Here is a 12,491-nt window from a genome sequence, read left to right as displayed (position 1 = left end):
CCCACTGCATCCACCGTGTCTAAGAGGTGCCAGGCCTTCTTGAGGGTCCTGGACTTGTAGTCCTCCCAGCGCTTCTGGACGTTTTTGATGTTGCGGGTTGCCACCCCCTCCGCGTTGATGGCACCCACTATGTCCGCCCAGATCCTCCTCCGTCCTTCCTTGTCAGCGCGTGATGTTGTGAAGAGGGCATCATAATGCCCCAGGACTTGATCCACCAGGATGCCAACTTCATTGGAAGTGAAGCAGGCAGCCCTCTGCCTCTCAGCTGGGGGGATGCCACTGGTGCCAGATGGTGTTGTGTCGTACATGGCAACCCCCGAGGCAGGTGTGGGTGGGCAACTGGGTCCTGGGGCTGGGCTGTGTTGCAATGGAATACCAGTCGGAGTCCTCTGTTCCAGCAGGGGTGGTCACAGCAACTGGACCCCTGGAGATGGCAGATGTGCAGGCACCAAATGGCAGGGCACGGTGGCAGCAGGCAGGCAGCAGCAGATGGCTCGTGGGAGGCTGCTCAGGGCTCTGGGGGGCAGTAATTCCGCCTTCTGGGTGGGAGCGTGGTCTTCCGTGTGTTGTCGCGTGGCCAGCTTGATAGAGTGATTTGACACGTGAAAAAACAGCACGTCAGCATGTAATTTGAGGAAAGGCCCTTGGCGTGTAAGCACATAGGTGACTTAACGTGCGCGCGGGCGTTTCCTTGGCATGGGTTGAAGGTCCCACATGGGTTTCCATCGCTCTGTACGTGCTTTTCGTGGGAAGCGGTGCATGTGTTTTCCAGATGTTGGGGTTCACACGCAATTACTTCACAGCAGATACAGTGCGTCCTTCTTTTGGCATGGGTGTTGGCTACGCATTCTTCTTCTACGCGCAAGGCAGATGGTGAGTTGCACACATGCTATTTTTCATACTGCGGGTGTCCCGGTTGGTCGCGTACCCCTTTTTTCCAGGCATACTAGCCCGCGTGTGGATCACGGACGCATTTTTTGTGTTCCTGGCTGCCACAGTATACTGCGTGTGTATTTTTACACGCATGTGGGCTACAAAGGGTCGCATATCTATTTTTCGTGCTTTTTTGGGATGCCTGAGCGTTGCGTGACACATCATTTCTCCTAGGGGGCCACAGAATGGGATATTCATCATGGCTGCATATACGTGTTTGTTGTTTGCGCACACATTTGTAATGCGCAGGGATGCTACCGCCTGCCTTCATGTGGCGGACGTGTTTAGGCCTGTGCGTGTCTTTGCCTGTGTGCGGGTTTCCCCTATTCGATTCCATGAATATGTGTAGTTCGCGTGCGTGTGGGCGTTCCGTGTATTTCCGTGCAGTACTTCTCCAGTTACGCCTTCTTTTCACGTGTTCCCCATTCCGCGTGTTCTGCCCCGTGTTCTGCCCCCTTTTTGGTGTGTGCGCTGTCTTTGTGCGCTTTTGCTGTGCACGTCATGCACAGCATTCTGGATGTTGCAATGACGTGTGCGCCCGTGTGTGGCACGCAAGGATTTGGCGCACATCCCGGGGACAACATGCGCAGGGCCTTCCATGAATCGCACGCGTGCGCTTGTTTTTTCACGATTGCGCCAAGATTTTCGGCACACATTTGTTCCACGAATCGGCCCCTTTGTCTCTAAACATGCGCACAGCAGTTGAAAACATGCAGTACAATTGTATAGGTAGATAAAACCTTTAGGTTCTTGGGAAAAGTTTAAAGTTGTTAAAATGTTTTGCTCATAGATAGTGAGTAAGCAGCTCCTGGTTATAGGAAACATATGAATGCAAGTTAATAGGTTTCAGGGGAGTTGCAGAAAAGTTAACCTTCAAGCCTGTGAGGATGCTGGCTTATCTTTGCTACAGATCTGAACCAAGCTTTGTCATAGAGTTTGACGTTTGGTCCTACCCATCAAACATCTCCATTCAAAACAGACATAGAAATAAGAGAATTCTTCAGGGAAAATGTCATCAAAACAATTTTCAGTGATTGTCTTATTGTAAGGAAGCTAACGTTGTGTGTCTGAATCAGAATTTCAGTTGTATTCCTCCAGATTTCAGTATGACCCCAGAAATACTGACGTACAAAAAATGGTGCTTACAAAAATGTAATATGATGTTTGGAAGATTTCACCTTTGCAGTGTATATGTTCCTCACAAGGTAGGCCTTTATATAACTTGATTTATTTCTGTCTTATTTAATTAAACATTTTAAACTCAACCCTTTTACCCATATCAGCCCACGTTAGTTTTAATGTTCTATTCAGTGGCATTACTGAGAATGCTTTTGGAAGTTTGATTTAGACATAACACGTATCTTTCACTTAGCCATATGCTCTCGCAAAAATAGCTCTGGTTATTGGCTGTTTTCATTTACACCAAAAAAAAAATGTGTAAAATGAAGCACATGGCCTTAATGCATTTTCCATTTGATTCTATAGAATCATCCGAGCACATATTCAAGAGCCAAGATATTCCTGATTCTCTGAAGAAGACGTCTTCATCTTTGGGTGGCCTTTACTAAGCCGAAACTTGAGTCAAACCTTTTGTCTTTTTAATAAAGCAGATTGATCATTATCTAGCTACTAATAGTTAAATCACCACGGTTAATGTTGCATAGTTTTACAAATTTCGTGCAATTTCATTTCATTTTTCTTTGTACTATAACCTTTCATGGTTGAGTATGGGGCACTTTCTTTGATGTCTGTTATCCGTTTTTATGGACCAATGTTTGCTTACAATAAGAGATATGTAGTTTTACAATTGTACATTATGTACTTTTCATAAATTATTTTAACCTCATTCTTAATTGGGTTTGTTCTAATTGATATTGATATTTGTGACTCCTTTTTTATTCCACTTGAATGTAAAATTAATGGTATCTCTTCAAATATTTTTCCACCTTTGTTTTTCTTTTTTGATTTATAATTACTTTGTATCATAGATTAGTACCCCAGGGCAATTTTCATTTTGTTTTTCAAGATGGCGGACCGCACCAGAGCAGATTATGGCCAACATTCGACAGAGGCTTTTTGAAGGAAGATTTTGGTTACAAAAGTGAATTTGCACATCAGGCTTTCTGAAGGACGCAGTTCAGGTTCCAGGGACAAGGGCAGGCCGCTAAGACCTCAGTGAGAGAAAGGATGACACCACCAGCGCAGATGAAGTCAGAGCACTCGCATGAGGCAACCATCAAGCCCGTGAACTGAAGAAAAAGAGCAGAGGCTTGGTAGCCCACTACGGGCCCGTTAGGGCAGGTCAGTGGATGCTCCAGTTGAAACAAAATACTCCAGGACAGGACAGAGGTTTACGCTAAAAGAAGGGCAGCTGCAGAGGTCGAGTCGAGAGAGGAACACGATAGAGTAAGCGCTTTTGTGAAGCAGCATAACGTTTTTCGGGTCCCAGCACACACACAAGCAGGGATGTGGAATAAGGTGCCTGTCATGCCCTCATTCAGCTAGGACCGGATCCCATTCGTTCAAAGGGGTCTTTGTGAGCTTTGAGTCTGTTCCATTTAAGCGCAGTGGCCAAAATGACTTTCTGCTGTGAAAACCAAAAACGGAGGACCAAACACAAAATGTGCAAGTCACAATGCTTTAACATCGCGAGTCATCAGTGTTTCGCCCCTCATGTTCTGATTGGTTCTTCACTAGCCCCCAAGCCTGGGACCATCGTTGTTCCCAGCTCGTGATGTACCTGATGCTGTAAACAATATGTGACTATGTGTCAGTGGCGGACAATGGACAGGTCTTACTACTAGCCCCCAAGCCTGGGACCATCGTTGTTCCCAGCTCGTGATGTATCTGATGCTGTAAACAATGTGTGACTATGTGTCAGTGGCGGACAATGGACAGGTCTTACTACTGGCTGTTGGGTGCTCCTTTCCCATCGCCGCTGGCGTCCAACTTGTAACTCTGTTGTTGCAGCCTGAGTCCCAGACGTGAGAACCCAGAGCTTCTCTAGTACTTGAAACTTGGCATTGTATCAGATCGGCCTGGTTACATGGTGAGAGACCGTGGCTGAGGCAAAATTATGGGGATTTGATATGTATTTCTGCTCCAATGAGTCCCTAGCAGTGGCAGGTGTGACCTTGGTACCGTGAGCGCGGCATGTTGATTGCAACTTCGCCGCCTTGGCTGTGGGGCTCCCGTCAGGGTCTTGTTCTGCATGGTCCATGCCTTGTAGCTCCGGCTTGACGGCTACAGGCCTGGGTACTCTGGTTTGCAGCCTACCTTGGCCTAGTCATGGGTGGCGGCATACTGTCCGTAAGGCGAGGGTCGCGAGGTGTGAATTTGATCATTATACATTAGTCCATCTACAGGGTGTCATCTTCAGGGTGTTAGCAGCATGAAACTTCTGCAAGCGTGTGCACAAGCTCTTCTGGTGTCTTGCGTTTCTGCGGTGCGGTGGTCGGCCTATGTGAAAAACAACAATGATGCATGTCTGTGGGTGTGCGCGTCCTCTAAGTCATAGCACTGAGTATGTTCTTCGTGTGGGTTGGTGTGGGTCTGATCCAGGTGCTTGGCAGCACGTTTATTCTTGTCCGTGGGTGTCGTTTAGTCGAGTTGATCCATATGGTCGGTCTCAGCTCCACTTGGTGCCCCACCACGTGCTGTAGTTTATCCATATACACAGATGTTTTTCTACGACCCTTTGTCAAAAAAATGCGATCCTACACGCAAGACACCACGGCAATGATACACCACCTCGCCAACATCAAAACAGAACAAGACGACATCCTAGTTACGTTAGATGTGGAAGCGCTCTACACCAGTATCCCACAGATAGAATGCCTAGAAATACTCAAAGTTTACTTGGATAAAAGATCAGACCAAACAACACCTATATCCTTTATTTTGGAATGTATACGCATAGCACTAACGGAAAATTTCTTCATGTGCCAAGGCTAGTTTTTCCAGCAAATACAGGGGACCAGTATGGGCTCCACTTTCGCACCGGACATAGCAAATCTATATATGGACCATCTGGAAATCAGCAACATCTATAATGAAGATAACAGATACAAAGTAAAACTGATAGGATGGGTCAGATACATTGACAACGTCTTCACCATCTGGAGAGGCACCTAGAGCTAGAAGACATCCACACATGGCTCAACACCATAGACCCATGTATAAAATGTACTATACATTCGGACAAAACCAGCATTCCCTTTCTGGACCTTAACATCCAGACAACAAATGAAGGAGGTTTGATGACAACTCTTTATAGAAAACCTACAGACAAAAACACATTGCTCAATTTCAGAAGTTTTCATCCCCAAGCTCTCAGAGAAAATCTTCCATTTGGCCAATTTCTTAGGATACGCAGAAAGTGCACAACACTACCTGACTACAACCGAAACGGAAAAGAACTAGAATCCCGCTTAAAAGCAAGAGGATATCCACCTAAAATCATAAGAGCACGGAGAACAGCTAGGAACACCAGCAGGGAAACGTGTCTCACAAAAAGATCAAGAGTGGAATATACTGACAAAATGACATATGTCACAACTTTTTCACCAATAAGAAACAATATCCGCAAAACTATGTTTGCCAATTGGAACCTTCTTCAAACAGATGACTTCAGTCCAGTAAAACCCAGATTCGCATTTAAACAGCGCCAAAATCTGAGAGATCGGCTAGTCCACACATACCCAGTCACTCCTCAGAAACCCAGACAAGCAAATCTACGGGATCTATCCCTTGTTATCGGACATTTCAGATGCGGCAAATCCTCAGTGTGCAGCTTAACCAAAGACCAAAAAGAAATCTCACTAAACGGTTTTGCGTGGAAACACAAATACTTCTCTAGCTGCCGGACAAAATGGAGCATATATGTCATAAGGTGCCCCTGTAACTTACTTTATGTAGGTAAGAGCAAAGAGAAGTGAGACAACGCATTTGTGAACATAGATCGTGTCTAAAAAATGCAGTAGAGGACAAGCCAATGGTAGCGCATTTCAGTAAATTGAAACACAAACACACAGATTTCCAGTGGTCAATCATCCAGACCATCAGTGAAAAGGAACGTGGAGGAGACAGAGACCTGGCACTCAGGAAATTGGAACAAAAATGGATCCATTGATTGGACACATTGAGAAACGGACTCAATATTTGCATAGAGTGAAATCTTTTCTTTTGAAATAGACCCTAACAGCAGCTTCCCTGTTTTCTTGGCATCACAGTGTAATATGACATATGCATACAGCTTGGTAGAACCTTCTACATGATAGCCAGTTTTGCAAACATCACCTATACACTATGCAAATATGTAGTTCCCTTTAGACACCTAACAGGACCAACACATATTGACATGCCTAAAAATATTGTGTTACAAATGTTTTTCTAAACTATTTCTAAACTGTGGTTTTCTCTAAAATGTGGTATTCCAAATCAACTTTCTCTGGTAAAGAGTGTTTCCTCATAATTGGTCAAAAGGTTTTCAAGCATTTCAAGATACTTGTCATCAATATGCTTTTTATGTAATGAAATATCAATTTTTTACAAGCAACATGTACAATGCTCTTAAGTAACACTTTCACCCATTGTATTACGGCATCAGGGCACAGGCATTTGGCGTCAGCCCGTTACAAAATGGCAGCCACCTTCTCATTTGCCATATACACTGATGCGCACGCGCAGTAGTGGGAACACTGCTCTATCGCGCAGGAACAACATACCTTGTCGCCTTTAGGTCCCTCACGTTCCCCTGCACACCATTGCGCATGTGCAGAGGAAGTCCGGAGATCCCCGAGAGACACATCTCATTCTGAACTACCCGCACATCGACCAGGTAACGAGAGATGCCTGTACCCACGCTCGAGCAAGCACTTGGGTGTTTGGCGGTAGGGGGCATTTTCCCACCTCTCCACAGCCCATTTTATAGTCTATGTCACGCAATTTAGCGTCACGATTTTCTTTACGGGCACTTACCGCCCCCGCACCTATAATTAGTTTGTTTCTCCACATCAAGGTGGTGCAATCACCCCTTAAAAATACCCCACAGGCCTCAATGCACGTCATGCATTTTTTCCTCTGTTACATTCAATGACAGATCAGTGAACAAAAAATGTCTTTTGTTCTTTGTTGCAGCCAGCACTGTGTGCAATCGGAGCGTTTTGACTCCATTTGTTTCGGCGCACTGAGAGATGCCAATGCGTCATTTTGACAATTAATCCTGCCCTGAGACACCAAATATCTTGAAACAGGTATGTTAAGGCACAACTACATGTTTTTTCAATCAACTCCCCCCGTCCCCCATGTAGACGTTTTTAAAACAAACACTTTTATGTTCCCACAGCTTCTCTGGCCCCATGAACGACATGTGGAAGATTAATCTACAATTTTCTGTCTAACCAGTCCTGAGGAAAGCTATAGGACATTACTTCATCAACATCTGTTTTTGTTCATAGCTGGAAACACAACTTTGAGTGTCGACACAATAGGTGCATGTCTAGTAACATTGCACTCTCAGTCAATACGTACTAATCCTCACATTGCTTATGTCGATGAAACAGCTACATTATATGATGACAAAATATAATGTCAACATGGACTTTTGTACTTATATGTTTGTATGTTAAGAAAAGGAAACTGTTCCTTGTGTGTAAATAAGTAAGTTTGTGTACTTTTAAGGCTGTGTTCTACTACAATAAAAACACTGATCTCAAGTACTAGGATCTGTTCACATGTATTTTTGTGCCACACCTGTAAGTATCTCAGAGGAAGAGGTAGCCTGAACCCACTCCCTTCTCCACAGTATAATCTTTCCTCCAGATTCAGGCCCCTCTATAAAAATAAAAGAGGAAACCCCTTTCCCTCCTTTTACAAACTCAATTCAAACAGAGCCAGAGGAAGGCAATAGACCCAACACTTTTTGGTTGTTTGCTGGATCTTTGCTATTGCTGCTTTGAGGAGGCTGTTGAGGCATTCACAGGCGCCATTGGCTTGTGGGTAATATGCACAGGCAAATTTATGCTTAATCCCCAGAAGGGCAGTTATGTGCTGAAATAATTCATTCGCAAAGTGGCGACCGTTGTCTGACCTTAATACTTCGCAAACCCCCCACCTCGGGAAAACTTCCCTTACTAAAAATGTAGCTGCCCTAAATGCATCCGCATGGGAGCACGGGCCGGCCTCAATCCACATTGAAAAAGGGCATACTACTACAATCATGTATCCGTATCCTTGACATACGTTGATCATGCCGATGTAGTCAATGTGTAGGTGCAAAAAGGGTCCTTCAGGCCGGGGTATTGTACCTTTGATCACTTGCAGCGTGTGACCGGCCATAAATTGTTGACAGGTGGGACAATTGCTAATGAAATTTGCAACGTGTGAGTTTAGCTCAGGTAGAACCATGATTCTTTGATTCATGCTGCAATTACTTCCTTTCCTGTATGAGTGGGGTGGTGTAGTTGGGCCGGAGCTGTTTTTAGTAGGGCCAGGGGCATCACAACATTCCGTGTGTTATTCTGTCTCCATAACACATCTGTAGGGGACATAGTGCATCCTCTTTTAACCCACAGTTCCTTTTCTGCCATTGGATCCACTGCCTGCAGTTCCATGATCTGTGTCTCTGGAAAGTATGCAGCATATTTTGCATGTGCACCGGCTGTTTCATTACCTCTTGATTTTGGATCTTCCCCATTCTTATGTGCCTGACACTTCAACAGTGCCACCTCGGTGCGGTATGTTACTTCTATTAGTTCACCGAGGAGGAGTGCATGTTGAACTGGAGTAACATCTGCTCTCCTAAATCCTCTTCTGAGCCATTTTATTAATCCTGAGTGTACCTTCGAGGTGGCATATGCACTATTAGAATATATTGTAACTCTTTTCCCGTTGCTTTCTTCTAAAGCTAAAATCAGTGCTACCAATTCTGCTGCTTGTGCCGAATATTGTTGGGGTAGTTTAACGCATCTGACCAGAACGTACGTCCAATCCTCCCTCAATCGCACTACAGCTGCTCCTATCCTCCTTATACCATCACTTTGGTCAATTGTTGATGATCCATCAATGTATAACACCTCACCCCCCTCTAGGGTATTTTCTTTTACCTTTCGGGTGTATGAGAAAAATTCAATTGCTTGTGTACAGTTGTGTATATATTCTCCTTCGGCCACTTCCTCTGCTATAAACTGCGCTGCATTGACATTACTACACCTTACTATTTTCAACTCCGGTCTAGATAGAATAATCTCATACCCTGTTTCTCTCTGGGTAGTCGGTGTGGATTTTGGTTTGTTTAAGATCGCGAAGAGGGCATGTTCCACGTGTGGTGGAGCAACCCATAGTAATCGAAGATGATTTCCGCTGTAAAATTCTATTGGTTTGTGTCCCAGGCTTGTCTTTTGTGTTAGCACTGCTTTCATTACTGCACCATCGCAATGTGAGAATATGTAGAACTCAATATCATAGTTTGGAGTGCCTAGGACTGGTGCCGTTGAAATGGCCTCTTTAAGTTCATTAAATGCATCAGTCATCTCTCTTGTCCATCCCAACTTCCTCGTCCCCCTTTGTGCCTCCCTGAGAGTCTCTAATAAGGGTCCTATGTAAGTGCTGTAGTCAAAACCCATGCTTTGCAGTAGTTGCACAGGCCAAGAAATTGTTGCAGTTCCCTTATCATTTGTGGCTGTGGTGTGTTCTTTATTGCTTCCGCCCTTTGTGGTGCAATGTTCCTTCCTCTGTGACATGATCTGTCCTATGTATAGGACTTGCTCCTAGCAATATTGCAGTTTTTCCTTGTCAACCCAGTACCCTTTCTCAGCCAGTACTGTGAGCATCTTTACAGCGTCCCTCCTGCACTTTTCCTCAGTGGTGCTGCAGATGATGATATCATCCACATATTGCAACACTGTGCTTTCCATGTCGATGTTCCCTAGGTCCATCTGTTTTACTCTGTTAAAGATAGATGGCGACTCGCAGTATCCTTGGGGTAGTCTGGTGTGTTTCCATTTTGTGTTGCGGTATGTGAAATTTGTCAAATCTTGTGAGTCGGGGTGCAGTGGTATTGAGAAGAGCACATTTTATTAGGTCAATCATGGTAAACCGCGATTCCTCTGCTGGTATTCCGCACAGTATTGTGGCTGGGTTAGCTACTATTGGGTACTCTGCTTCCACAATGTGGTTATGTGGTCTCAAGTCTTGTATGAAACCCCAGGACCCTCCCTTAGCCTTGCACACTGGGTATACCGCAGTGTTGCATGGTGATTCTGATGGTACCAAGTTTCCTCTTTCCACTAGGGCACTTCTTGTCTCATAAATCCCTTCATCAGCTTCTTTTGACAGTGGGTACTGCTTCACTCTGGGCAGCATTGCTCCCTTTTTAGCTTTATTTTGACCCCTTCAATGCTTTTTATGCATCCTACATCATAGGGACTAGTAGTCCATAGCGAGGCGGGTACAGCCGCTAAGTCTTCCTCGTACAAGTATGATTGCGTGGGGATGGGCATTTCTAGTGCCATTGCCATTTTCTGTGCTACCTCCTTGTATGTCACTCTCAACCAAATGTAGACGTTATCTGGAACACCATCTCTCCATCACTTTCTTTGTCTGAGAACAGTTGCTCATCTGACACCTGCGTCAGCCTGCATCCTTCAGCCAATGATATCACTGCCCTCCATGCTTTCTCTTCCCCATCCTAAGCGTGAACTGCAATGTAGTCTTTGGTTGCCACAATGCTCTCGATATCCACTGATATTATTGCCCCTTCTTCCTAACTAGTGGGCGTCTCTGGTCTGAAAAGGTATGCTGCTGGCCTCCTCTACGCCTTACCCTCAATTCCCAGTAGCCATGCTATTGCCATGTCTGTTCCGTATAGGAAGATGTCCCCGTCTACTGGTTCTGCCCTTGCCACTGTCTTGCCACAGTAAGCCTGATGTATGTGTCGTGCGGTGAGAATGTGTATCCCTGGTGTTGAGCACACTATTCCCATGTCAGTGAAAGATATAGTCATGTTCAGTCTGCTCATGATATCTCTCCCTAGTATATTTACTGGTGATTGTTTTGAGTATAGCAGTGGCAGAGATAGGTTGTGATCTCCAACAGATAAGGAGATGATATCAGTAAAAGGAACCAGCTCTTGAGCCCCAGAGAATCCTTGAGTGTGCATGGCATCGCCTGATAAGTTGAACTTCCCTTCCCTAATGCAGGATCTAGTTGCCCCTGTGTCAACTAGGAAAGGAAATGTTTTGTCACCTATCGCCACCTTTATGCATGGTTCCTGCGCAGGGTTAGATGTTACCGACAGGATGGGACACAACAAGGACATCTGTGGGCTGTCCTATTGGGGGGTATAATGATTGGCTGTTCCCTGTGTACGGGTTGTGACCCATTATCGTCACTTTCCCCATCTGCGTCTGTGGTATCGGCATGTCTGTAGGTAGTTGTGTATTGTCCTGTATTTGTGTGAGCTGTTGTACTGTTTGGATGTGTTGTTGTTGTGCCGTCATCTGTTGTGCTTGGTGTTGTGCCGGTTGGTGTTGTACCTGCTGTACGGTGGGTGGCACATATGGTTGCTGCTCTAGTTGTGGCACTGGTTGTGTCAGTCTTCCTTGTTGTTCCATGTGTATGTCACTTGTTTGTGGTAGTTGAGGTTGTTGGTAATTATTTAGTCCCCCGTTATAATTCTGTTGCCCTTGCTCTCTCCATCCTTCTTTTGTTGGCCTTGCCCTGCATGTGCGTAATACGTGTCCTACTACTCCACAAGTCCAGCACGTTGGTGGATCTCGTGCTTGCCACGGGTATCCTCCAGTGTTGTCTACCCCTGCTGTCCATATTGGTTATACCCTCAGAACCCTCTCCCTGGCAGGTGTGCCACTGGACCAAATCCTCTCCCTCTTGTTAACCAAACCCTCCCTCTGTAGTTGTTGGTGTAGCCATTACCCATTATCACGTATCCTCCCCCCATTGGTGATGCATAAATGTAATGTGCTGTGTATGGAGGCAGTGGTGGCAGATGCTGTGTCGTAATTGGGTCTTGCTGTGACAGTGTCGCTAGTGGTTGTGACTGCTGCGCAGTGGCTGGTGTCAGAGGGGCGGGGCTAGTTATGAGTGCAGCTTCCATGGCATATTTTGACAGCTTCTTCTGAACCAGTTTTGTCTCATCTGCCTTCCTATCTTCCTCGTCTTTTCTTGCCATAACCTACAATGGTTTACTATCGTTAGCTGTATTTCTGGCCATGCTTTTGCTTCCATTCCTACACATTTTTTCAACTGCCTCTGTAATGGTTCTGGGAGCCCCTGTTCAGTATGTGGTAAAATATGGCTAATGTTTTGTCCCATCGCTCCTGTGTTTCCAGGCACCACTTCTCCTGAATTTCCTGAATGTAATTAACAGGGTCCTCGTTCTCACACATTTTGCGTGATGTTATTGCCCCTATGTCTGAGGTGTCTGGATATTGTACCCTCAGCGCTTGCCACAGTGCGTGTCTGCAATTTGCAAATGGTGCCCCATCATGCAAGGTGTCACTGATGGTTACCCCTGGGAATCCCGCCCTCTTTCAAATGTC

Source organism: Ambystoma mexicanum, chromosome 3q, assembly GCF_040938575.1.
Source record: "Ambystoma mexicanum isolate Mex_15411 chromosome 3q, UKY_AmexF1_1, whole genome shotgun sequence".
In the NCBI taxonomy this organism is placed as follows: Eukaryota; Metazoa; Chordata; class Amphibia; order Caudata; family Ambystomatidae; genus Ambystoma; species Ambystoma mexicanum.
Note: the sequence above shows the minus strand (reverse complement) of the source record.